Here is a 24,637-nt window from a genome sequence, read left to right as displayed (position 1 = left end):
TTTTTAAGGATTAGGATGTACACTGTGGGGCTTCCCCTAACTCCACACCTATTTCCACTGCTTGTCAGACTCATGGAGTGAACCGAGATTGATTAAGGGGTGAAGAAACTGTTTTTGGGGATGGGACACTTCTCTCGATGGGAATATTCTGACTGTACGTGTTTACTGGAGCAAGGAAGTCTGATTTAGTGCTGCCAGAAAAGAAAGGTCTTGGCTGACATCCATGGGGTCGTTCTTGTCTTCAGAGCAGACAAAATATCAACTAGCTGCCTCCTGCACTATTGGGCCTGAAGAGTAGACTGGGCCCTGGCAAGTCAGAGGGGACTAGTCAAAATGAGCCGCATTTAATATGGAGTAGTGTGGAAGGTTAGCTGGAGAGTCAAGAGACCTGGGACCCCTTCTGGATCCTGAGACCCTCTCACAGTGTGAGCTAGACTTCTTTTTCCTCTTCAACAAAAGGAAGGATTGCAAAAGATTATTTTCAAAGTCCTTCCAGCTCTAATACTCAATAGGAGAAGTAGGAGGATCGGGGCATACAGGACATAGAGAGTGGTTCAGTTGGAAGCCAAGGGAACAATTTAAGTTTAAACATCAAAATGGCAAAAGTGATAAAGAGAAGAAAAAAGCCAATTTTTCTCCTCTCAAAAAGATCAGGAGATTTTAGACCTGGACTCATCAAAGTTTTTTCTCTTTTCTCAAAAAAAATTGCACCGTACTTTATTTTACTCATCATCTCTTTCAGTGACTTCGATACTTTATCAGCCTCTGTGTAACTACTGGTTAGCACACTGAGGGTGGGAGACTTTCATTTAATGATCTTGAAAGTGTTGGTGTGAAACTCACTAACGGCCACACTGGGAAATTACCGAGGTTCCGTCTAATGTTTTTGTTCCTTTACTGTTTATTCAGATCCATCCCCTCACCTTTTGTTCCAGATAGAGGAGTCCAGAGGCAATGCCTTTTTAGACTCAAGATGTTAAATTCATTCACTATTTATTCAATATTTTTGAGAGCTGCTAGGTGCTGAGAGCTAGCACTGAGTATAGATACTGGTGACAAAAGAGGGAACCAGATGTGATCCCTGTCTTCTTAGTACCTGCACACATGTATGCGTGTGGAGGGGACAAAGCCTGGAATCAGGAAAGCAGAAAATAAGTTACATAACCATGTATTTGATAGGAGCTATGAAGTAGACAGGGGCCGAGAGACAGGAAAGGGCAGGGTGATGGTGTGCCCATCTGGGAAGGCTCTTCTGTGTGTGTGGTCAGGGAAGGTCTTTTTGCAGAGGCAACATTTTCTGTGAAACTTGATAAGGGGAAGCAGCTAGTCAAGTGTGCAGACCTAAATCTAGGTGGAGAAAAAGTGCTGTGTCCTCTGGCAGGTGAGAGTCATTCACAGAAGAATCGATGGATCCCCAGAGAGGCTGGGAAGATGAATGTACGTTCTGTTCTCTGCACACTAACATGGGTGGAATTTTCTTTTGTAAGATTTAGTTTAGCTACTGAGAAAAATGTCCTAAGTTCATATCTATAAAACACTGGCAAAGGCTCCTTGAGATGAGTCTGAAACTGCTCAGCAGACCTGATCTTCCTCAGTATAGGACCCAGAAGAAGCAGGCTTGGCATGTTGACTCTTTCAGTGGGAACTCCAATCAGGGATACTTGTTTGCAAATTTGAGACAGGAAAAAATCTTCACTTTAGGGAAAAATAAAAAATAAAAAAATCCTCCCATCAATAGGAGCCTAAAGAATGGGGAAAATATTCAAATGATAATAGTTAACCTTTATTGAACCTAATCTGTGCCAGGCTCTTCATAATTGTTTTACATGTTTATTTTGAGCTTTCCTTCATCTCTACGAGTTAAGAATTGTTGTTATCCCAGTTTTACACATGAAGACAGGCACAGAGAAGTCCTTATGTTTACCCAAGGCCCCATAGCTGTGGAACTCCAGAACCCATTCTCTTAACCACTAGGCCACACGGCCGGAGAGATCAGTGTTACTTAAGGACCGTGGCTTGCACATTAGTAAGGAGGGGTAGAGGTTCTCTCTCCTCCTGGAGTTCTTTAAGAGAGTGCTAATCATCCAAAAATAAGATTTCTAGGCCCCCCATATACACTAAATTAGAATATTTTGGGGGGGGGACTCAGGAATTTGCATTTTTAGATTGCTGTCTAGTTGATTCTACGTGGTATCCACTAAGGTTTGGAAAGCACAGACATGGGCATTCACAAGTATGGTGCCAAGAGGCCGGACTCTGAATTCCTTCAATAATAACAGCGATAACAGTAGTAGTAATAATAATAATGATAATAATAATGATGCCATTCCTTGAATGCCTTCTCTGGGTCAGACATTATATTTGGTATTTCCATGTGTGATTATATTTAATCCTGATTTTTAAAAAAACTCTGCAAAGAGTATATGATTTCACATTTTACAAATGAGGGAATCAACTCAGAGAGATAGGTTACTTGTCTGAAGTCATGTATTCAGTTAGTTGCAGAACTGATGTTCGAGCCCCAGCTGCCTGTTCATGTTCCACAGCATCACTGGTATCTCTAATTTCTCAGGGTTATTTTTAGAATACAGAGTAGCCAGATCAACCTCAATTTCTTTTTCTTCTCTTATCTCAAAACATAACCAAATAACTAAATAAAATCTTCCTAGATACATGGCCTTTGGCAAATTGTTTAGCCTCTCATTTTTTTATTTGCGAAATAGAAAAAAGAAAGTAGTGCACACCTTATAAAAATTGCTGTAAGGATTGATTGAGATGGCCCATGTAAAGCCTATAAAGAAGTACTGAGCATTCGGTAAACGATAAACGTAGCTGCTATTCCATTACTGCTGTCCAACTCTCCCTCAAATGAGTTTGTACAGTTGTTCTATGATCAGAATTTTTCACAACCAAGATTGATGGCTGGTTTCCTCTTGGTCTTCTTGAAATGGCCAAATTCACTCTACTTTTTAAAAAGCAAAAACACAGTCCTCCTGTCTTTGACCACCCCTCACAAGATACCCAGCATGGCATAACATTGCTAGGCTCAGAACCCTCCAATGACAACTTGAACTCTAGCTGTGCATCTGCAAGTTCACCTTCTCATTCCTGCTGCTTTCCCTTTGTCAGGTAAACTTCCACTTTTCACTAACCATTAACATCTCAGTCAGCCAGCCAGCCAGCCAGCAAATATGTATTGAGGACCTATTTTGTGCCAGGTGCTCACTATTCCAGACACTGTAGATACAGTGGTGAACAAAACAAAAATTTCTGCCCTTTTGGAGCCTACATTCTAGTGGGAGCTGAGAGATTGACGTAAACAAACAAATAAGTCAAGTATAAAATATGTTAGATGGCGATAAGTTCTATGAAGCAAACTAAAGCAGGGAAAGGGTATAAGGAATGCCAGGGATGATGGGATGTAGTTTTAAAAAGCATTGTCAGGGACGCCTCCACCAAGAAGGGAATATTTTGGCAAAGGCACAAAGGAGGTGAGGGAGCGAGTCATGTGGATTTCTGGGGGAAGAACTTTCCTGGGAGAATTTCAGCAAGTGGCAGTCCTTGAAGCAGGTCGAGTGAGGGAGAGCGTGATGGCAATGCAGTCAGAGGAGCCACACAGGACCTTTTAGACCACTGTAAAAGTCCTCGACTTTTACTCTTGAGTAAGGAGGGATGCCATTGGAGGGTTCTGAGCTGAGAGCTGTTGCACCATGATGACAATTTTGCAGGAACACTCTAGCTTCTCCACTGAGAATATATTATAGAAGGGCAAGGGTTGAGGTAGAGGGACAATTACATTACCGTTGCAATAATCCAGGTTACCTTAAGCAGAAAAGAAAATTTTTGTTAGAAAGATATTGAGTAGCTCATCAAAATATCTGAGAGATCTAAAAGCCAGCTCTATCAGAGTGTAGAACTGCCCTGTGATGCCCTTCCACTGCCAACATTGCCCCTCAGTGTTGTAGCCTGCACCCCCAATGCTATCCATGCTGGACCCATCTGCTAGAACCACGGCCTGATGACAACATACGTCATTTCTCATCACTGGCCTTTTGATTCCAGGTCTGGAGGTTACCTGTGACTGGTGGAGCCTAGGTCAGGTAGCTATGCCCAGCTTCTAGCTGTAAGGGCAGCAGGCAAAATGAGTGTCTGATACTCTTAGCTTCTATAATGGAAGGTGGGCAATTCCCAACCATAGGACAGGGATTCAAAATGTTAATTGGCCAAAAGGAATGACAAGTGTCTACCACTGGTGGGTTCCTCCTTTTCCTGAGCCCTTGCACTTCTGCCTGGTTGTGCACCAACGGCAGTTTAGTACAAGTCTTCTCATGGTTTTTCTACAAAGGCAGCATCAATGGAATATCGTTGTTCCCATTGTTACCCATACCATACCTCTCAACGTTGGTGATTCAGGTACATAATGAGTCATGCTGAGATGTTATTTCCATACTTTTCTGTTGTATAGCATTTTACTTATTCCATCATTCAAAGCATATTGATTACCTCCTTCTGCTCCTTTATTAACACTATAATTGACAGTTCAGGATGGTGAATAGATAGGGAAATTGAAGAGATATGTGGAGTCAGGGACACTTAATAAACACACTGGTATTTTCACAGCTGTCAGTATTGTGACCTCAATAACTTTGTCATCAGAACTCATATTATTGAATGAACTAAACATTTAAGATAAACAGAATTTAGAATCTGCCATTCCTCACTTACCTTAATGATACTGGACAATCTGGTATTGTGTCATATCCCTTAAAGATCCCTTCTCTCCCTTCACCCATTTTCTATTTAAATTCAATTTTAATAGGTATTAATATTAATGACCTAGGAGGAATTCGTATACCTTTCAAACCCAGAAGCTGAAATGTCCCACAGGCTAATTCGTTGCCCCCATTTGCAAAACTTTTAACTCGAAAGTTAATATTTGCAGATAATTATTAGAGATTTGGAGTATATTTATTACCTTCTTCCACTCTTGTTTGATATTATACTTTCAGTTTTTACTTCTTGCTTAAACCTTTTGGTTTTGTAAGTAAAACCTTGATGAGATTTTAGAAGACAGTTTCCCTGATAAAATCAACTGGAGATCTATTAAAAATGCCTACACCTGGGCTCACTCAAGATCAATTAAATCAGACTCTCCAAGGCCCTGCCTCCTACCCTCCAGCCCCCACCCCTTCATTCTAAGAGAACCACTGGTCTAGACCTCAGAAGCATTTGGATATTGAATCAAAGAACATCTAGGTGGTGACTCATCTGGTGACTGAACTTGACTCAGACTAGACATGAGAATGTACCAGCTGGTCTAAAGATAATGTAGGCTTTATGACAGGGAGGGATAAAGTACTAACTTGGAGCTGTGAGGGAGTTAAGTGGTGAGGTTGCAGGGAAATCTAGTGCTTCCTGCCAAGGTCACACGGTTTTATTCCCAAAGAAGGGTTAAAAAGCTGAATTTCCTGCAGGGGTGGAATGAGCTTTAAAAACAGGCAGATGACTGTCTTAAATAAATCAAACAAGATAGAGGAAAATGGGTCAAGGAGGATGGGCCTAGCCGGGGCCAGAGAGAGACCTTCAGAGATAGTAACAGAGAGAATTATTAGGTTGTGCAAGGCTTTGGTTTGGACAGCAATGCTGCGAAGATGGCGTCCTGAGAAGTCCAGCTCTCAGAAGCAGCAGCAGTGGAAGCCCTTATGAGGCATCGCAGGCCTAGGACTAGTGGTATCAGCTAGAGCCCATGCCAGCTGCTACAGCAGGTCTCCCCTTTTGCTGCAGGAGCACCTGGCAGTGTAATTGGGGAAGTGTTCCTGGCTTCATTGCCTCCAGGTTCCATTCCCTGGCCTTCCTAGGGATTGTGGTTCCTCAGCATCTCTTAGTAAGTTGCTGCTGTGCTTGATCCAACACAGGTAAGTCCGTGTTTACAATGAAGGACTCTGAATGATACACATACATTCTTATTTAATACTCATTCAATTCAGTGGGATAAAACATATTCCTATTTAGTAGAAAGTGAGAATCAGAGAAGCTTGTCTAAAAAAAGGGCAATCAAAAGAGGGCAAAACTAAAGTCAGATTCCCGTGCAAATGGCCTCAGAGCCTATGCCCTTTCCTCTGTACAGATCTGGAAAGGGGTCACAGATGCTGCCTGGTGGAAGATTGAATATCTTCGGCTTGGCATCCTGAGAACCTTCATGGTTCAGCCAAGGGAAATGATCTGGGGCTCAAGGTTGCCTAAAATTTGCTAACCAATGTCTGGCTTTTATTGAAGTTATTCAAAGACTGTAGGCTGTGACTGATGCTTCTATGGTTTTTATGTTTTCATGCTTTATAATTTTCTAGAAAAAGTTTATCTAAAAAATTTTTCCTCTTCAGCGTTAAACTTACAAAAGTAAGGATTTCTCCTACACTTCAGCCAGGATTAGAGTGGTCACATGTGTATGGCATGCGGACCCCGTTTTAGAAGAATTGGGGCGGTTAGTGTCCAGGAGGAAAGACACCAGGGGTCATTGTTGGCTCTTCTTCCTGATGGTTGCTCATGAACGCCACCCATTCGTGACCTCCAGAAACAAAGCATTTAAACCCAAAACCACTGTAGCAGGAGCAGCGATATCCAGTAAATCAACTCTAGTCTGCTTTGGAAAGCTCCTGAATTTGAAAGCTAGAAGGAAACTTAGAATCTCATTTTGCACGTGAGGAAACTAGTCCAGAAGGATTTTCTGAAAGTCACGCAATTAGTGGCCGGTGAGAGTCATCGCTTTGGTTTGAGCATGACAGAAACTATAGAAGCTGTTTATAATCCGAAAAAAAAAGAAAAAAAGAAAAAGAAAGAAAAAAGAAAAGAAAGCTTAAGGAAAAAGAGCACATGGTTCTTTATGTGTTTTACAATTTAACTGGAGAGACATATTGAGAAATGAGAGATCCTGTGAACTGTAAAAGCGCTGCAAGAATTCAGGAGCGAGGGCATCACGAAGGGACAGGGGTGGCCAGAACAGGCTTCAGGGGAAGTGAAGGGGCCACGAGGAGAGCCTGGCAGCAGTCTCCGGTGAAGGGAGGAGCAGAGAGAGCAGCTGGTCCCTGTCTGGCAGGGCCTGAGGAAGGGGAGGAGTTCGCTCCTCTACCCCACCCACCCCTGCGCTAAAACGCTGGGTTCTGGAACAAAAATGGGACAAACCAGGGGGACGGCTCTGCTGAGCCCTTGCTCTCCAAGTGAGTGCGAACAAGCCCTCAGAGCGGTCCGAGCGGAGCTTTCCCCTCGTCCTGGATCCGTGAATTCGGCTCCCAGTGGCCTCCTCACCCACTGCCTTTGTCGCCTGTTGCTGCTTTTGCTAGTTACAGCGCACAGAGGCCCGGGACCGCAGCCGGGTCCGCCGTGGCTCCACAGCTGGTCCTCTTAAGAATGAGATCCTGCAACTGAAGGTCGTGCCTTCAAATCTCAGTTTCATCATATATTTGTGTTTCCCATCCAGCAGATCCTACCACTGCTGTTCGTACAACCTGGGGGAAAAAAGTCATCCTTCTTCAATTTATTTATTCATAGTAGCCATGGTGTGGAAAGAACACGTGCACGATGTAAGACCCAGGAATAGGGCTGTCAAAAGTATGGGAACAAGACAAGCGGACAACACAGCCAATATTCCAAAAAAGCAAAGGGGCCTTGCCTCCTCTGCAGGGGTTCTAACATCCTCCCCCCCCCCACACTTCACCCCTACCCCTTGCTTTCCGGTTTGAAAAAAATAAAGTCTCAATCAGTCCTCCAAATTTGGGTTGTTTTTGCCTTTTGAAGCCCTAAGGGCATAAGTCCCTTCCAGGATTGATAGAAAGCTTTTTCCACTGAAGTTTTCATTCTTTCGTTCCACAAATATTTACTGAGTGCATAATACGGACCAGGCATTGTTCTAATGAACAAACCTAACATCTTTGCCCTGTAAGAATTTATTCTCATGGAGAAAAGAGAAAATAAAGAACAAACCAAATAAATGAATTACATGTTAGAAGATGATTTAAAAACAGATCGGGGTGAGGAAGACCAGAGTGTGGTGGGTTCCGATTTAAAATAAGGTGACCCGAGTAGGCCCCAGAAGACCTCATAACGGAAACCGGACAGACAGAAATTACACCATTAGCAGATTAGCTGCCTCCCTCCCAGGACATTTTAGGGGCACTTTGTGTTCACAGAGTTGTAGAAAGCTGGAGATGCTTGAAGAGAATGGCTTTATTTCCAGAAAAGAACAGAAAGTAAAGCATCATTTATTCATATTTAATAGAACATTATAGCTCTGACTTCCCCAATTTCCACTCCTAACCTCTGGAGAGCTGGAAAAATGGTTGTGACTTTTGAAAACAGGTAGGGAGGTGGGGAAGGGGAAAGATCATAAAATACAAGGAGTCCTGTGCTCAGGTGGGTACAGGGGTCCTGAGGTTGGCTTCTGAGAGGGCTCGTGCCAGGTGGGTGCATCTTTAGGGTAGGAAACAGATATCTATATATTGCATGAAGTCAAGGGACATATTTTAATAATCCTAAGTTAGATTTTCAGTTGGGTTGATGATAACGATAACTAAAATAGCTATTTATCGATGCTTACTGTGTGACAGGCATTGTGCACAGGTTTCATAGGTAACCTCTTAGTCTCTGGCTCTTTTTCAACTAGTCTATACAGGAGTTCAGAACAGGGCTCACTAATATGTGCCACTTTGACATGTGAATCGTTTTGAGCTAAAGGCAATCAAGACTCTGTGGCCCAAGGGAAACTTTTACCTCTCCCTTAAAGAATTTAAATTTGGGGCCTTGCCCATAATCAGAATTTTCACCAGAAATAACTTTTTATGACCTATCTATATGACAGGGCAACATCTAATTACTGAACATCTGCTTTTATCATCCTGCAAGGACCTTCCTCCTCTCTGAAGCCCTAAGGAGCCTTACCTCATTCCTAGCTCAGAATGTCCTATATAACTCATTTTCCCTTTCTGTCTCTGACTCTTATGTATGTGAGATTCCCATATGTACACATGTAATTAAATCTATTTATTTTCTCTTGCTAATCTGTCTCATGTAGATTTAATTATTAGACCAGCTGACAGAACTTAGGAGGATAGAGGAAAATTTCTTCCTCTCCCGCAAAGGTCACGTAAGCTCCATGAGAAAGAGAACTTGTGTTGAGGGCTGTGCCTGAAACAATGCTTGGCACATAGCTGGTACTCACTGAATGAATGAATCAATGAATAAGTGAATGAATGAGTGATTGCAAGGTGCTCCTGCTATGGGCCTTACAGTGAGATACTAGGGAGGTTTTAGGCCCTTCACATTTTTTGGAGCATGGCAAACATAATAATATACCTCTTTCTTATTATTAACCACTCTGCATACAACTCCAGGCCTAATTAGAGTGATATTTCTTCTCTTTATTGTGTTCACCACTTCTCTTCTCACCCCCATGGTGGAGGGATGGGTAGAAGAAGAAAAGGTGGGGTAGGAAAACACTTATCTTGCCATTCATCTATTACTTCATTTAATTGTTACAACAATACATTTGATAGAAGAGGAAAAAGAGACTTAGAAAGGTTAAGTAGTTGCCAAGGAGCCTAGGACCCCAGAGCTGTGCTCTAACCCATCGCACCGGCTGGTAAGGCGAAGAACACATATCGCCAGTTTGCATTGCTCTCATTGTCCTGATTACCCTACCTCCAGGAGCAGGGCAGTTTAGGGCAGGTTCCTTGCTGTTTAGGGGGATATTTAAAAGCATGCCAAATCCTTTAACAACAAATTCAAAGCAGGAGACTACATTATTTTATTTCTTGGAATGAACAGTGAACTGAGTTGAGTTCACTATTACTGAGAATTGGCTCGGTGCTTGAGGAGTACTAAGCCATGAAGATAATTTAGGAGTAGGGTTTAGGTTATCACTGTTTGGCCTGTTTACTTCTTCTGAGGTTGTCAAGGAACAAAAGCTTATTGGTGCCCGTTGTGTACTTGGTGCAAAGCAAGTCACTGAGTCGGGGGGCAGCAGGAAGGGTGAGATTGTGGTAGAAACCCTCCTACCCAATCTGACTGCACTGATGGTTGGCAGTGCTGAGGAGAACAATAAAAAAAATGACAGTACCCCAAGAGTTTTATCTTAATTGTATGTATACCTATAAATTAATATGTGGATACATGAATTCATATGAAAATGTATAAATGTAAATTCACTTGCCATCTTTTCATCTAAGGCTAAGAACTTTGTTTTGATTATAGATTGGCTGACTGGAGTTATGTATTGTCTTTCTGGAATAAATCATGCCCACAATGAATCATCTACAATTTCCAAATTTTGGTTTATTTCAAGGGAATCAACAACTTCAGGACAATTGTCAAGTAAGTTAAGTGTAGAATACTTCTAGATTTTTGGGATATATCCCCCTTGTCTTTTAGAGTTGTCTTTATCACATCTAATTTAAGGATTTGGTGTATATGTATGAGGTTCAATTTTATGAGTTGTTTAAAAAACATTTAAATTAGTTTTTGTAGAAGCATTTCTTTTTTTCTATCCACATACTTTGAGTTTACCTATGAATTAATTAAATTAGATAATTACAATAAAAGCACTCCTGGTACAAACAGATAGGGAAGCAGACATATCCTTGGCAGGCTGATCCTTGGCCAGATGAGTAACACAGCAGTTGGGGATGAAGACTCCACGATGGTCTATAACTACACACGACTGTGAGAAAGCACACAGAGTTGACTGAGGGAAGGGGCTAAGGAACTTATCTGCAGAGAGAAGCAGAATCTCTGGGGATCCTACGATCCAGGAAGAGGAGGGAATATCTTAATTCTTGAGCCATCTTACCTCCTGATAGCATTCCAGTTCTAAATTGTGTTCCAACACACATGGATCCTTTCAGTAGCTTCCGTTTTTCTCTAGGGTCACGAGTAGATCTCTGTTCTTTAAAGCCCAAAGGTTGAAAATAGAACAAGGACCCTTACTGAATACTGTAGAGGTCGTTAAAGTTCCAAGGTGTCTAGAGCAGGCGGCCAACACTTCAGGTTTCCAGTCTGCTCTGCTCTTTGGGCTGTGCTGCTTTTCCTTGCTTGTCTCTGGGTTTCCCCAAGTCCCTTCTCCTCACTCTTGGAGAGTCTATTTCTTCCCGAAACATCAACATTTCTAGGCTTTGCTTTGGCTCCTCTTTTTTGCCATTTGCTTCTCATTTTTTCATCACCTTTTTCTGCTCCTTCTGTTTTTCTCCCATTCAATTCTCCTGGGCTTCCAGGTTTTGACTTTGCCCAGGGCTGGCTTTTATAACTTTCAGAGGTCCTGCTTTCCCTGAGTGTGCACTGTTGTCTGGGGGAAGAAATGGTTGCCTTGTGTCTTCTGTAACCTTCAAGGTTTTAATCTTCCAAGAGTGCTCACTCCCAGAAGACTTTGGGAATATTTTCAGGGTTGCAGCTGTTATGGAGGATAGGAGATGCCAGATGTTAGAAGTAATATCAGTTAACTCTTAAAGCGTATTTATTTATTTATTTATTTATTTATTTACTTACTTACTTACTTACTTACTTACTTACTTACTTACTTACTTATTTATGTACTTCTTTATTTAATTTTGGCAACAAAATCTTGCCTTTGGAATCCCCTGCCTGTTTTTAAATTAGTTTGCATTCCATGAACTCAAAGTAGTTGAGCCGTGGGGGGCAAATGAGCCAAAATGTTTGTTGTGCTAAATTCAGGAAAAAGTCAACTCAAATTGACCTCGAGTAATGAATAGGATAAATATTGTTAGATAATTAAGAACTGATGATAGCGCTGATTCTAATACTACCTAGAAAACACCCACCTGAACACAGTATAAACAAGCAAAATAGAATAATTCAGAGGGAGAATTTTCAACTTTCCAAATGCCAGGTAAGCAAATATCCTACCAGGATATCTCTTTTAGTCTATTTTCTTGAGAGCTTGGAAAAATCTATCCTTTGTCTAGTTTCTAGATTCTCGGGGGTCTATTACGTCTGACATAAAGGTGGAACTAAGGATCGTAGGCTGCCCTAATAGCTGAGAAAATAAAATGACCCAACATCTTTAAAATACCACTTTCTCTGCATGGTTTTAGAAAATGAGGAGCAAACTGGTTCAGAGCACAGCTTTCCATCTCCCCTTCCCCTTCTCCCAGTTTAAAAAAGTAGAAAAACAAACCTCTCACCCATCCTGCATCTCACTGCAGAGCATTGTTATCCCGGAGATAAAAGACTTTGGGTACTAAACAAAAAACAATTCAGGATTGCATTCCTCCTGAGAGAGAGTCACGTGAAAACAAAGCAAAGAAAGCATTGGGAGGAAATATTGACGGTGTGGCACTTTGTTTCATTCAGGGGGAAAGGTCATGATGAATTTCTATGCCTCCATCTATCCATCCATCCATCCATCCATCCATCCATCCATCCATCCATCCATGTAGCTTAGAATTAAAATTTAGATGTAATGTTTGCCAAGGGATGTGTATTAACATGTTTTGAAATGATAAAAATAAAAAAAAAAAACAGAAAGCCATGTCTCCATGAAAATAAGTCTAAATTTGCTAATTAATTTTCCATGATGACAGCTTTGCCAATTATGTAATGGAGACATTTTCTATAAATTATATAAGCTAAGTTTGTAGTTTCAAAGTTTTTAAAAAATATTAAAGTATTAAACAATTTAAAATATGGTAGAAATTTCACCATTTGCATTTATTTAAACTAATAGTAAAAAATTTAGGAAGCCCGTTTAAAGATGTGTAAATGAGTATAAGTTTTCCAAAAATATTTTATCCTGGGGATATCAGAGCAAAAGAATAGAGTACAATTGCTCCATTCTTTATTGCATCCAATAAAGAATGGATGAAGGAGTAATGATACTTTGTTTAGCCAAGATGAAGAGAGATGGGAATAGTGGAGGGTATATGGTGGGTGGGCATTATTCTCAAACAACTTAATGCAATTAAACAAAATATGTAATCATTTGTTTTGTGCAAATGAGGTGAGTCAATGATGACAACATTGCCATATCCTTAAACCAGGTTAATTTTATTTAAAAAAAAAAAACCAACTATGCTATATATCACTTTGGGAGGAAGTAGGTGCACTAATGAAATAAAAACAAGGCATCATAACTCCAGGAATGTTGTGAATCTGGGGAGTGAATCGTCTTCCCAGTAGAAAGGGTCAGAGCAACAATGGGCAGTCCTGCATCAGACTTTTAAAATATGATCTCGTATGCATGAGAATGTTCATGGCAACACTACGCTTGTGGTCACAAGCCAGACCAACTCCAATGTCCTCTTCAGTAGAATGCATATACAAATCCTGTATATTTAGGCAACAGAATACTCTACAGCAATAAGCACAAAAGTCAACAAACTACAACTACACACAACATGGTTGAATCTCTCAAACACAAGGGTGAGTAACAAAAATGACATTATAGATTATGCACTGATGATTGCTTTCTATGCAAGTTCAGTAACAGGCAAAATGAATCGTCATGGTTAGAGGTCAGTCAGGGTCATGGTTATCATACCTGAGGAGGCAATGGATGAAAGGGACATGAGGGGGCTCTCAGTTCTGATCATGTTCCATCTCTGGATCTACTTCTATTTAAAACTGACTAATGATTTGTGCATTTTTGTGTATATATGTTACATTTCAAAAAATATTTAAATAAACAACAACAAATGAAAAAACAAACAAAAATAGCAGTAGTCTGATGTTAAATTAGTCCTGGAGTGAATGGACAGCCCTTCTAGTCTGGATAATTGGATCTTTAGTAAGAAATAGGAATAAAAATGCCTCAGACAGTGGGAAGCCATTTTGCATAGCATTAAGAATTTTGGGTGCACATTCAGAGTTTTGCTGTTACCGTTTCTACACCATCGTTTGCAAACCATAGTTCCCCTCCTTTTTCCCATCCCATTACAAGGACTTTCAGACCTCTTGCTCTTATTTAAAGTGTAAATGGCAAGCGATTTGGAGCTTACATTCCGGGTCAGAGGCCAGCCCATATTCCACTTCTACACATGTGTTTCCTCAATTATCTGCAGCACTAACACCCATTTCCTTCACCTTCAGTCAGAATCTGAATTACTTATAAGATCATAGCTGGAGAGTAAGAGTCACCAGCTTGAGTGATCTAATGTGAAATCTCTCCTGTGAAACCTAGTGGGGACTTAGGAATTTCAGCTTCTAGACACCCAGTGGGTGATTTCACATGCATTACAGGATGGCTTTTCATGTGATTGGCAGAGCAGGGAAAGAGAGAGAAATCTCAGCTTGGCACAGGCAGAGTTGAGGATCCCTTTGGAAAATCTGTGATTGACTTATCTAAGACCCATGCTGCTTCACAGTAGCATTTTGAAAACACGAGAAATCTCCTTGCAGTGTTTCCAGAGGTGAAGATACCAGATCCGATCCCGACCAGACGCCACTCCATTACATAAAGCTGGTAGCTCAAATGACACACGTCCCTGTCCAGGCTGCCTTTGGGCGGGTCGGCTGGCTGGGAGAAAACAACACGCCTCAACGTGACAGTCCCCACATTCTGCAGACTTAAAAGGGAAATCCTCTGGAATCTGACTGGGCTCCTGGGGCTCAGCCTGGCCTTGCCCTGAGGCTGCAAGAGAGTGAAAACATGGAAAGGGCTGCGTGTTGCTGTCACCGGTTCTTCGGGTGATCAGAGACCTTTCAGTCCTGCAAGGATTTCACTGCCTCAGCGTCTTTGTTCCTTCACATCCCCTCATTGTCTCCGCTGGTGATGCCACAGAACCTAGGACGGCCTTTCTCTACTCCTCCCTCACACACCCCTCACTGCTACCTACTTCCACTTTTTATGGTACATTTCAGCAGAATTTACCTGAATTTGCTTCTTTACCCCCACAATCACTCAAAAGTTTGCCCCCAATATTGCTACTCCTTTAAAAGAGTCACTTCTTGTTCCTTTGCCCTCCATTCTCTCATGTTCTTCTCATGCTTTCTTAGATTTTCATTTTCATCTTCCTTCCCATTCTACAAAGGCAGGACGTAGAGGAAGGCCAGCAGAGGGCAAAGAGCACAAGAACTGCACCAGGAGACAGATGAGCATTTTGGTTTTGCCACTGAGTTATGTGTCATTTTTCTCATCTATTGATGCGGTTGAGTCACTGTTCCAGAAACCCATGTGTTGTGCCGGTACTGGTTCCATGGGGTACATAAATAATTAAGATTCTGTCCTGGTTCTGAAATCACAATATCTTTATGTTCTCTCTGTCTCTGTCTCCATTCCTTCTTTTCTCTCAATTTGTGCACACACACTCACATTAGCCACACACTCACACACACACACACATACACACACACACACACACAACACAAACACACACACACGTTAGAGGCTGGATCAGAATGTTTCTTAGCCCTGAGTCACTTTAGTAGTCCTTTGCTGTCAAGTGTAACTCCATACCCTATTTTATACTTCAAATTTTGGTGAAATGAAGGTATTAACTCAAGGCTGATTTTCTTATGCTACTATAAATGTCCACAAAATTGCTGGATCCTCCTAGTGGTGAAATGGACTATTGTCCTTACCTCAAGGCAGACAAAGGATATGACAACCAGAGAAATGATCCAGAGAAATGGAATAGACAAAGCAAATCAGAGATTTATAGCACTGAGTTTGGCAGAACTGTAAATAAAATTGCATTAGGAAAGAATTTGAATTTTTGCAAAATCTACCTAACCTGCTTTTTACCTGGTTCCTTGTAGCTTCCAATAATTTCTGTTTTTCAAAAGGGCAGTCATCTGATTAACCAAACTCAGATTCTTCCTATATTTGCACCTAGACCCTGATAAGTTGTGAGCATGTTTTGATGACCCTTAAACATCAAGGATTCTTTAAGATAAATATTTTTCTCGACAATTTACATGGAGATGGGATTTTGTTTGGGAATAGAGGACAAACGTAAAAATGGAGTTATCTGTATGAATACTCAAAATTCAAGCCAAAGAGAATTGCAAGTTTATTGTGGACTCAAGACTGCAATATGACTTTCTTGCATATTCCAATGATTTTGCAACTGTTCAGGGCTTTATAATTTACAAAGGACTTTCAGATGTGATGTTTATTTCATCTTTACAGTAGACTTTTGAGGTAGAGAAGAGAGGGATTAGATCTTCATTTCACAGTTGAGGAAACCAAGGGTAAGGAATTTCTACATGGTTATGAGGCTGGTGTATTGTGGAACCAAAGCTAGAGCCCAAACATTTTCAAATTAATTTAATCCATAAAGATCTTACTACCTACACTGCTGTATATAAAATTGGAGCTAGGTTCAAAGAAAATTTAGTATATATTTTTTAAGCATTATGTTCACCCAATTTTATGACCAGCCTTAAAGAAGCCTGCAAGGAAACAATTTCACTTCTTCTGGTTAATGCTTAAGAGTTTAGATACTGTCATCAGTCTACCCAGGCTTTACCACTAAATCTCTATAAGATTCACTTTGCCCAACTCTAAAATAGGGGCAATAATTATACCAACCTCATGTTTTTTGTCAAGATTGAATGAGGAAATATACAGATATATATATATCAAAGATTTATCAATGACTTTTTTTTTTTTGCCTTTTTTGTAAATCATTTGCCACTGTTTTGAAACTTCATTGGCTTAACTCTTTTTTAAAGCTTTATTGAGATATAATTTATATGTAATAAAATGCACCCACCAACAATTTATCAGAGGTTTAATTACTCCATATCCTAACCAATACATAGTATTTTCAGTCTTCTGTATTTTAGCCATTCTGGAGGATATGTAGTTGTTTCTCATTGTGGTTTTAATTTGCATTTCCCTAATGATGAGTGATGTTGAGCATCTTTTCATATGCTTATTTACCATTCATTTGTCTTCTTTTGTGAAGTGACTACTCGAATCTGCCTATAATTAACTGATGACTTACTTGTCTTTTTATTATTGAGTTGTGAGAGTTCTTTATTCTAGCCTTTCATCAGATATATATATCATGAATATTTTCTCCCAGTGATTTGTCTTTTCATTTTAAAGAACATAAAGTTTTAATTTTGATAAAGTCAAATTTAATAAATTTTTCTCTTATGATTTGTTTATTTTATGTCCTAGCTAAGAAATCTTTGCTTACTTCAAGGTTGCAAAGACTTAACAGTGGTGTGTAATCCTAGTTTTATAGATTTTGCTCTTATATTTAAATCTATGGTTCATTTTCAGTTAATTTTTACATATCATGTAGATTAGGGTCAAGATTCATTTTTTGCCTAGGGATATCTGATTGTTTCAGCACCATTTGTTGAAAAGATTATACTTTCCACATTGAATTGCCATGGGATCTTTTAAAAAATATCTATATACCATTTATGTGTGGGCCTATTCCACTGATACCAGACCGTCTTAGCTTTATAGTAAGTCTTGAAATAAGGCAGTATAAATCCTCCAGCTTTGTTCTTCTTCGAATTGTTCTGGTTCATCTAGGTTCTTTGTATTCCTGAATAAATTACAGAATCAGCTTGTCAGTTTCTACCAAGAAAAAAAAAAGGTGGCTGGGAGTTTGATAGGAATGGCATTGAACTATATATCAATTTGGGGACAATTCACATCTTAAGAAAGTTGAGTCTTGCAATATTGAGTATGGCATATCACTCTATAGTTTATTTAGGTCTTTAATTTTTTTCAGCAATGTGTTCTAGATTTCAGTACAGAGCTATTGAATATGTTTTGCTTTGTTTTCAGACTCTCTGTAATATCTATCTGCCTGCTTTTACTTACTTTTCAATGCTTTCAGGTAGTGGGTTTTACTGTTTTGCCTGGAGTTTATAGTTACATGCAGGAAGGTTGATGCAATAGGAGCTCTTCAGACATTGCTGGAAGTGGAATCGGTCCTCATGGGACATGTCCAGTTCTTACAACAATTCAAAGAAGATCTGAGAAGAGACAAGATGTTAGTCTTTTCTTACAGATCATATCATAACTCAGGTGTATATGTGTCTCCAGAGTGGCTTTCCTTGTTAGTTTTCTTAAGACTGCCTTACATTTAAGCACGTTAATTTCCTCTCAGAGGCCATTTGCCAGGACTCCTTGCCTACTTGCAGAAGAATGACCACAGAATCCTCCTACAGTAGAGGTCTGGGCAGACAGAGCCAGCTTTCCAGAACAGCAGCCCTTTAAAAAATGTGTCCCCGGAAGCAAACGCAGACCCCAAAACTACCTCTCCTATGTGCTGGGTTGGATTCTCCAGCGGCTGCCCAGCTCCTCAGGAAGCCTGTCTCTCTGGGCACATTTTGCTGCCTGGTAGTTGGTTTGCCCTGCTGGCAGAAGCATCCAGACTCACTCGAAATGGCAGGAATTCAGAACAGCTCTCCTGCTCAAGGAACGTTACCAGCCATCACAGACATCGGAGAGGGGAAAGACAAAGCTAATAGAGCTAATAGAGCTACTCTCTGGGAGCACATGTTCTTCTCAGAACCCTGTATGCAGCTTTGAGACTGCTTCTTATGTACAATATTATTAGGCTGGAAAGAACCCACTCAGAATGCCCTGTTGGCATCTTTCCACCCACACTGAACAATGTAACACTTCCTTCTCCCAGCCTTCTCCTCTGCTTCTGTTGTACAAGTATTACTTGGTTTTTCTAAAGTTCAGGCCTCAGGAGGCATGCTGAGGGATGCTATCCCCATTCCCAATGCGTAACCCCCATCCCTTAAAGGAAAGGCCAATCATGATTTATTCTCTGAAACACATGGCAGCTCAGAGGAGGCTGAGCAAAATGGAGAAAAGAAGAAGGGGGAACAATCTTTGAGCAATTAGTCAATAGCATCAAATTCACTTGGATATTCTTTATTAAAACATTTAGATATGAATATGTTTTAATGTCTCTGTTAACAACAGACACCATGAACTTCATAATCTACTTGTTCTCAAACCTGACTACACATAGATAGCAATCATCTAGAAGCTTTAGAAAATGCCGATATTTGGGCCCTTCCTCCAGAGAGTCTGGTTTAATTGGTCTGGGGCACAGATGGGCACTGAGATTTTTAAAAGCTGTGCAGATGATTCTAAAAATAGGAAAATTTGAGAACCATCATTATAGTCCATCTTTGATTTACACATTCCACGTAGAAAAGTGAACTAGAAATGTAGTCGCAATTAAAAGCTAATGTCAATAACTCCAGACTGTCAGTAACTGGTGCTTTTTTGTCTGTTGTAACTGGTATGGTCTACCATTTTCACAAACAAGTTTAAAACTCAAGTTTAATGTTCAGAATAATCATCTGAACTCTCCCTCTCCACACCCCTGACCCTAACTACCACTACTAATTCATAGAAAACCTACATCCCTTTCTAAATAACCCCCTCATTCTGACCTTCAGATTGTCCAAGAAAACCTCTGCAGCTTACTTAGTCCAAAGGGCCAGTCCTGATTCTAAATATCCCATGGAGACAGAAATGTGGAATTTGTTCACTCCTCCAGCAAGTTCTCCACTTTTTCCTGCCTTTCCTTCTGTTACTGCCGCCTGACACCTCTTATTTAAGGTAGGTGTTCATGTGCCATCTGCTGCTACATGGATGCCTTTGCTGGAAGTGACAGCAATAGCTTTCAGCTATTATACAAATAATAACATTCCACATCACCAGGCACTCCCTATGTCTATTTATTCACTCTTCCAAATCTCTGACTGAAAGAAAACATGAAAGGTTTTTGTCGTTGTTGTTGTTTGTTCGTTTTTACTTTTATTTTGATAGCTGATTAGATGGAACTTGAGCCAGTAAAGCTTCCTTTAAAAATTGCTACTGACTTCTTTGCCTGTCTGGGATGCAAGTATCCCTTCTCAATTATCCAAACATCAGGTGAGTAGGCACCTAACACCCTGGAAGGTTAAATGTCACTTGTGGCCTAAAAAAACGTTTACCGCTAATTGCAGTGGCCTTTGTTATGTAGAGGTCCATTAAAGTGTTATACGGTGGTCCATAAAGAGTTAGAAAAAATTATAGAGAGGGAGGTGACGATTCCTTCTGAGAAGAGAGAGAAGATTTCTTTTATCTTGAAGTTCAGTGTGTACTGCCTGAACTACATCAGCAGGAAAAGACATGGAGGGCCCTCTCAGTATAACTCAGGGAGGGCGGAGAGTCTGGCCGGTCACCTGGGCTTAGTACTAGGCCTGGATGTCCCTGTGAGAAGAGCTAGTCCAGCTTAGCATGAGGCTGAGGCAAGCTTGAACACTACATCTGCGACTCCCCAGGCATAATGGCTCAAAGAAATGCTTATCTCAGAAGCCTCAGCAGGTGGCCCCACCTGGTCGCTTTCAGACCCTGAATGCAACAGTGAGAGGGGTAACTGCAGTCCCCAATGCAGCCTGCTGGAGAACCCTCTAGATCAGCAGCCACTAGCCACACAGGGCTTTTGAGCTCTTGAAATATGGCTAGTGTAAATAGAGATATGTGCCATTAGTATAAAATGCACACTAGATCTTGAAGATTTCATATAGAAAGATTGTAAAATATCTTTTTATATTGGCTACATGTTGAAACGACAATATTTTGCATGTAATAGGTTAAAATACATTATTGAAATGAATTTCCTCTTAATGTGGCTACTAAAAAATATTAAATGACATAGTTGGCCCAAATTTGTGGCCTGTATTTCTATTGGACATTGCTGGTTTATATGATCCTGTTCTCACTGCTGGAGCCATTTGGAAGCAGATATTATCAGTCAAAGTGGTATAAACGATAAAGTGGTATAAATGATAAAGAAATAACCTCAAGTCAAAGTGGTATAAATGATAAAGAAATATATTATCTCATAGAGAAAATAGTCAGAGCCTGGGAAGAGCCAGTTGTTATCATACTGGCTCAATGGCATCACTAAGACCTTGGTGCTTTTCACTTTCTACTCTAGTCTCATCTGGCTCAACTCAAGGTCAATAAATATCTATGGAAGTTTCAAAAGTCACATCCAGACATATTCCATGTCCAGGGGAAACAAAAAGGGGAGTTGCTTTTTCTTAGCTCTCTAATTAGGGGTGGGGAAATCTTTCCAGAGGTATCCCCTCCTGCTCTCATGTCAGACGGGCTAGAATTGGGTCACATAGTCCATGCTGAGCCACTCACTGCCTACATAATTGGATACAGAATGGCTTGGAGTAATCTGGAGTGAGACATCTGTTAGGGAGAGAAGAACTAGCACAATGGTAGGAAGAATGGTGGTTTTAGACCAAATAACCGCTGATGTTCTTGGACAATTCAGGTAGAGGGCACAGGTCTTGCCAGGGCTACTGCACATGCCACTATTGCAACTGAGCTGATTTAGTTTGGAACACAAAGGAGAAGTTATATTTTTATCCCCAGGCTACCAAAACTTAATAAATAAATAACTACATAAATAGACAAAGCAAATAAAATCTCACAGCTTAATGTGGACAATGGAGAGAACATGGCATCCTAATCAAGAGACTGGGCTTTAATAACACCTTGCTGTGGCACCTGTGAAGCTCAACTAACCTGTCTGGGCTTCAGCTGGTTAACCTTTTAAGCGAATGTTCAAAGATGTTGAGTCAAGATAGCAAAGTAATCACATGAATATTTCTCCCGGCTCTAATACAAACACATAGGAATGATGATATCAATGGAATATGAAACACTAAAAATACATGTCATACTCAGAAACAAAAGGGAAAATCTTTTTTTTTTTTTTAAATTAAAAATAGCATATGTTTGGAAAGTTGAAGTCACAGGGTATGTGGGAAGTAGGATCTGTCAAAGTTCTTTTGGAAATGGAGGCCAAGTGAACTCTGCAATGTGACGGACCAGGTTCCCCGAGTTAAAGCAGGGAACCGGGACAGGACCTCAGCCAGGAAACTCGGACTTAATTACTGCCTGACCAGTTGTGGCTAGATACGTTCCGCTTGCCTAGAGAAGCACAGACTGGAACTGAAGCCTCTGCCGTCAGAGCCACTACACCACAGTGCCTAACCCTTTCGGCCTAAGGACCCGTGGCTGCTCAGTTCCTGGGTAGTCCTAGGATTCATATCACTTTCAAGGTCAGCCCCGGGGATCTGGTTTTTAACTAGATCTGGAGTCTCCAGATTTTTTTGTTTCTATAATACTGAACCTCCCCTGCCTTTGAGCATACATCTCCAAAAATTTTTTTCTGATTGTTTATTTACTAATTATACACACTATTATATTAGTTCATTATAAAACATACACAAAAGAAATTTTAAAATAACAGAAAAAATGTTATAAACTATGCTTTCAGGTTTCCTGCTAATTATGATGGCCCTATTCTATTATGAGCTGATATCAGCTGGTATGACTTGAAGATTTCATTAATAACATAGGATAAACATTCATAATTCAAATAGCCTTCTTGATAGTGTTTAGTACTTCAGCAGACTTGTTTGCAGACCCGATTAGATTAACACTGATTTTATTTTGTAATCTGGTTAAATAAAGGAGTAAGAAAAAAATGTTAGTTCTGCCATTTTCTATTCTTTGCATGAGCTTACACTATTAATACTCTAATTTGTAATTTTTGGCAGGAATCTTTTTAAGCCAATTGTCTAAATTTGTCAGTTGGCAAATATAAGCTATCTTATGTTGCAATACACTGAAAGCCAGTGAAGAAATGATGGTATGAGGGCCAACCACTTCACAGTGTAGAATTCCCAGTTTTCCCTGAGGATAACTCCAGCTCTGTTTGTAACCTGTGACCATCTTACGTATGGACCAGCGTCATTAGACATATTAACTCTCTAATGGAGGAGGATGAATATAGCTTTAGAAGTTCTGCCCACCCTTCTTTAGAGACCAATGTGTTGCATTTTTCATTTTCTAACTCAAGTAGATCATTGTTGGAGATTCTGGCAAGAGTATGAACAGTCATTTAAAGAGTATTTATACTACCTTTAGCAGTGGCCTCTCCACCTCCAACATATGCAATTTCCAGATGCCAACTCGGGTATCTCACCCAGTAGCTAACAGAGGCTTAAGAGAATTCAATTTTATCTCAGCAGAGGGCGTCCCTTCCTTCTAGGAACGTGACAAGCCCTTAACAACGGGAGGCTATTTTAAGACCTGAGACCTGTGGAAGAAGGTCATGGGAGCAGTCTCCATGTCTGTGAGGGTTGAATGAAGCTCATTCATTGTCCAACCTAATATGCTCATTTCCTGGGGGAGCTGAAGTGCAGAGAAGTGCTCAGAATTCCATGGTTAGTTGATGACTAAACCAGCACCTGAATTCAGGCCTCCTACCCTCAGCCCGGGGCATTCTAACACTCATCACAGCCCTTGATGTGCACTTGTTAAGCAATAGTAAGGCTAGCTCATTTCCATTTAATGCAATTACTGATATATTTGACTTTTAAAATATCTTATTTCATCATTTCAATATGTCCTACCTCTTCAATGATTTTTTTTCTTTTGTCTTCTAACTTCTTTTGGATTGACTAAGATTTGTTTATCACTATTTCCTCCCTTTACTTTTTTGAAAGATTTACACTAATTATCTCTCATTTTAGTGGTTAACTTACTCTTGTTTTAGTGGTTAGCTTAAACACTGTTTTTTTCCCCTATTTATTATTTTATTTTTACCCTTGCATTGTTAACCTATCCAAATCTAATATAAATACTGGTCTCTATTATTGGACTATACAATTCAGAAACATAAGAACACCTTAACCTCATTTATCTAGATCTCAACTCATTTGCTATTGTTGTCAAAATTTAAAATTCTATGCAATTTTTAAATTCCACAAGATACTTTTATTGCTTTTTTTTTTTTTGCTCTTCATTTCTTCTTGTGTCTCAGACTTTCCATCTGGATCATTTTACTGCACCTTGAAATATATCTTTTAGAATTTCCCAAACTCTCTCATTTAAAAAAAGTCTTTATTCATATTTATTCTTGATATATACTATATAAGATATAGTCTACTATATATGTTTACTGGGAATAGAACTCTAAGCAGGAAATTGTTTTCCTTTAGCATATTAACAATACCATATTATGTCCTCTGATGTCCATTATTGATTTTTAGAAGTCAGCTATCAATTTAACTTTATGTCTTTGAAGGTAATATGTACTTTTCCCTTGGCTGCTTTTAGTATGTGATATATATATATACAGTTCCGTTTCTTTGGGTCCTTATGGTTTTACTATGATGTGTCTAAGAAGGCTATGTAGATGTACTGTATAGAATCCATGGATTGATTTCTTTCATTAGTTCTGAATATTCTCATCTATTACATCTTAAAATATCACCTTTGGCTCTCTCTGTTCTTCAAACAAGAGTCTCTCTCTCTCTTCTTCTGACATAGTAAGGTGGTTTTATAATTTGTGGCTAGTGATTCCAACAGACATTCTCCCCAGTGTTTAGAGGCCTATTTGGGTTGACTATTGTTTATGCCGATACTTGCTCAATATGGTTCGTTTCCCTGTATGACTGGCAAATTTTGACAATGTGTTTGACATTATATTTTAAATAATATTTGTAAGAAAAATTTGAGGCTTAGCATCTTCTTCCAAACAAGATTTTCATTTGCCTCTTCCAGACACCTGAAGTGCTACCAGTCCGGATGCATCTCAAACCAAGTTCAAGGCTTGAGGTTCCCTGG

General features: G+C 40.0%; 1 protein-coding gene across 8 annotated transcripts in view; it reads left to right on the top strand.

Moving 5' to 3' along the window:
• Positions 1–24,637, top strand: part of ZNF366 (zinc finger protein 366) — a 268,862-nt gene that overhangs the window by 170,560 nt on the left and 73,665 nt on the right. For 7 of the 8 annotated variants that reach the window (XM_039870188.1, XM_039870182.1, XM_039870187.1 and 4 more), the window contains one exon: positions 10,243–10,362. The exons of the other annotated variant lie outside the window; for it this stretch is intronic. The gene's annotated coding sequence lies outside the window, so the exon portion shown is untranslated. The remainder of the gene's footprint in view (positions 1–10,242; positions 10,363–24,637) is intronic. 8 annotated transcript variants of the gene reach the window in all.

This window comes from Pteropus medius, unplaced genomic scaffold (genome assembly GCF_902729225.1).
Source record: "Pteropus medius unplaced genomic scaffold, Ma_sr-lr_union100, whole genome shotgun sequence".
Lineage (NCBI taxonomy): Eukaryota > Metazoa > Chordata > Mammalia > Chiroptera > Pteropodidae > Pteropus > Pteropus medius.
Note: the sequence above shows the minus strand (reverse complement) of the source record. Positions and strands in the feature narration are given on the sequence as shown.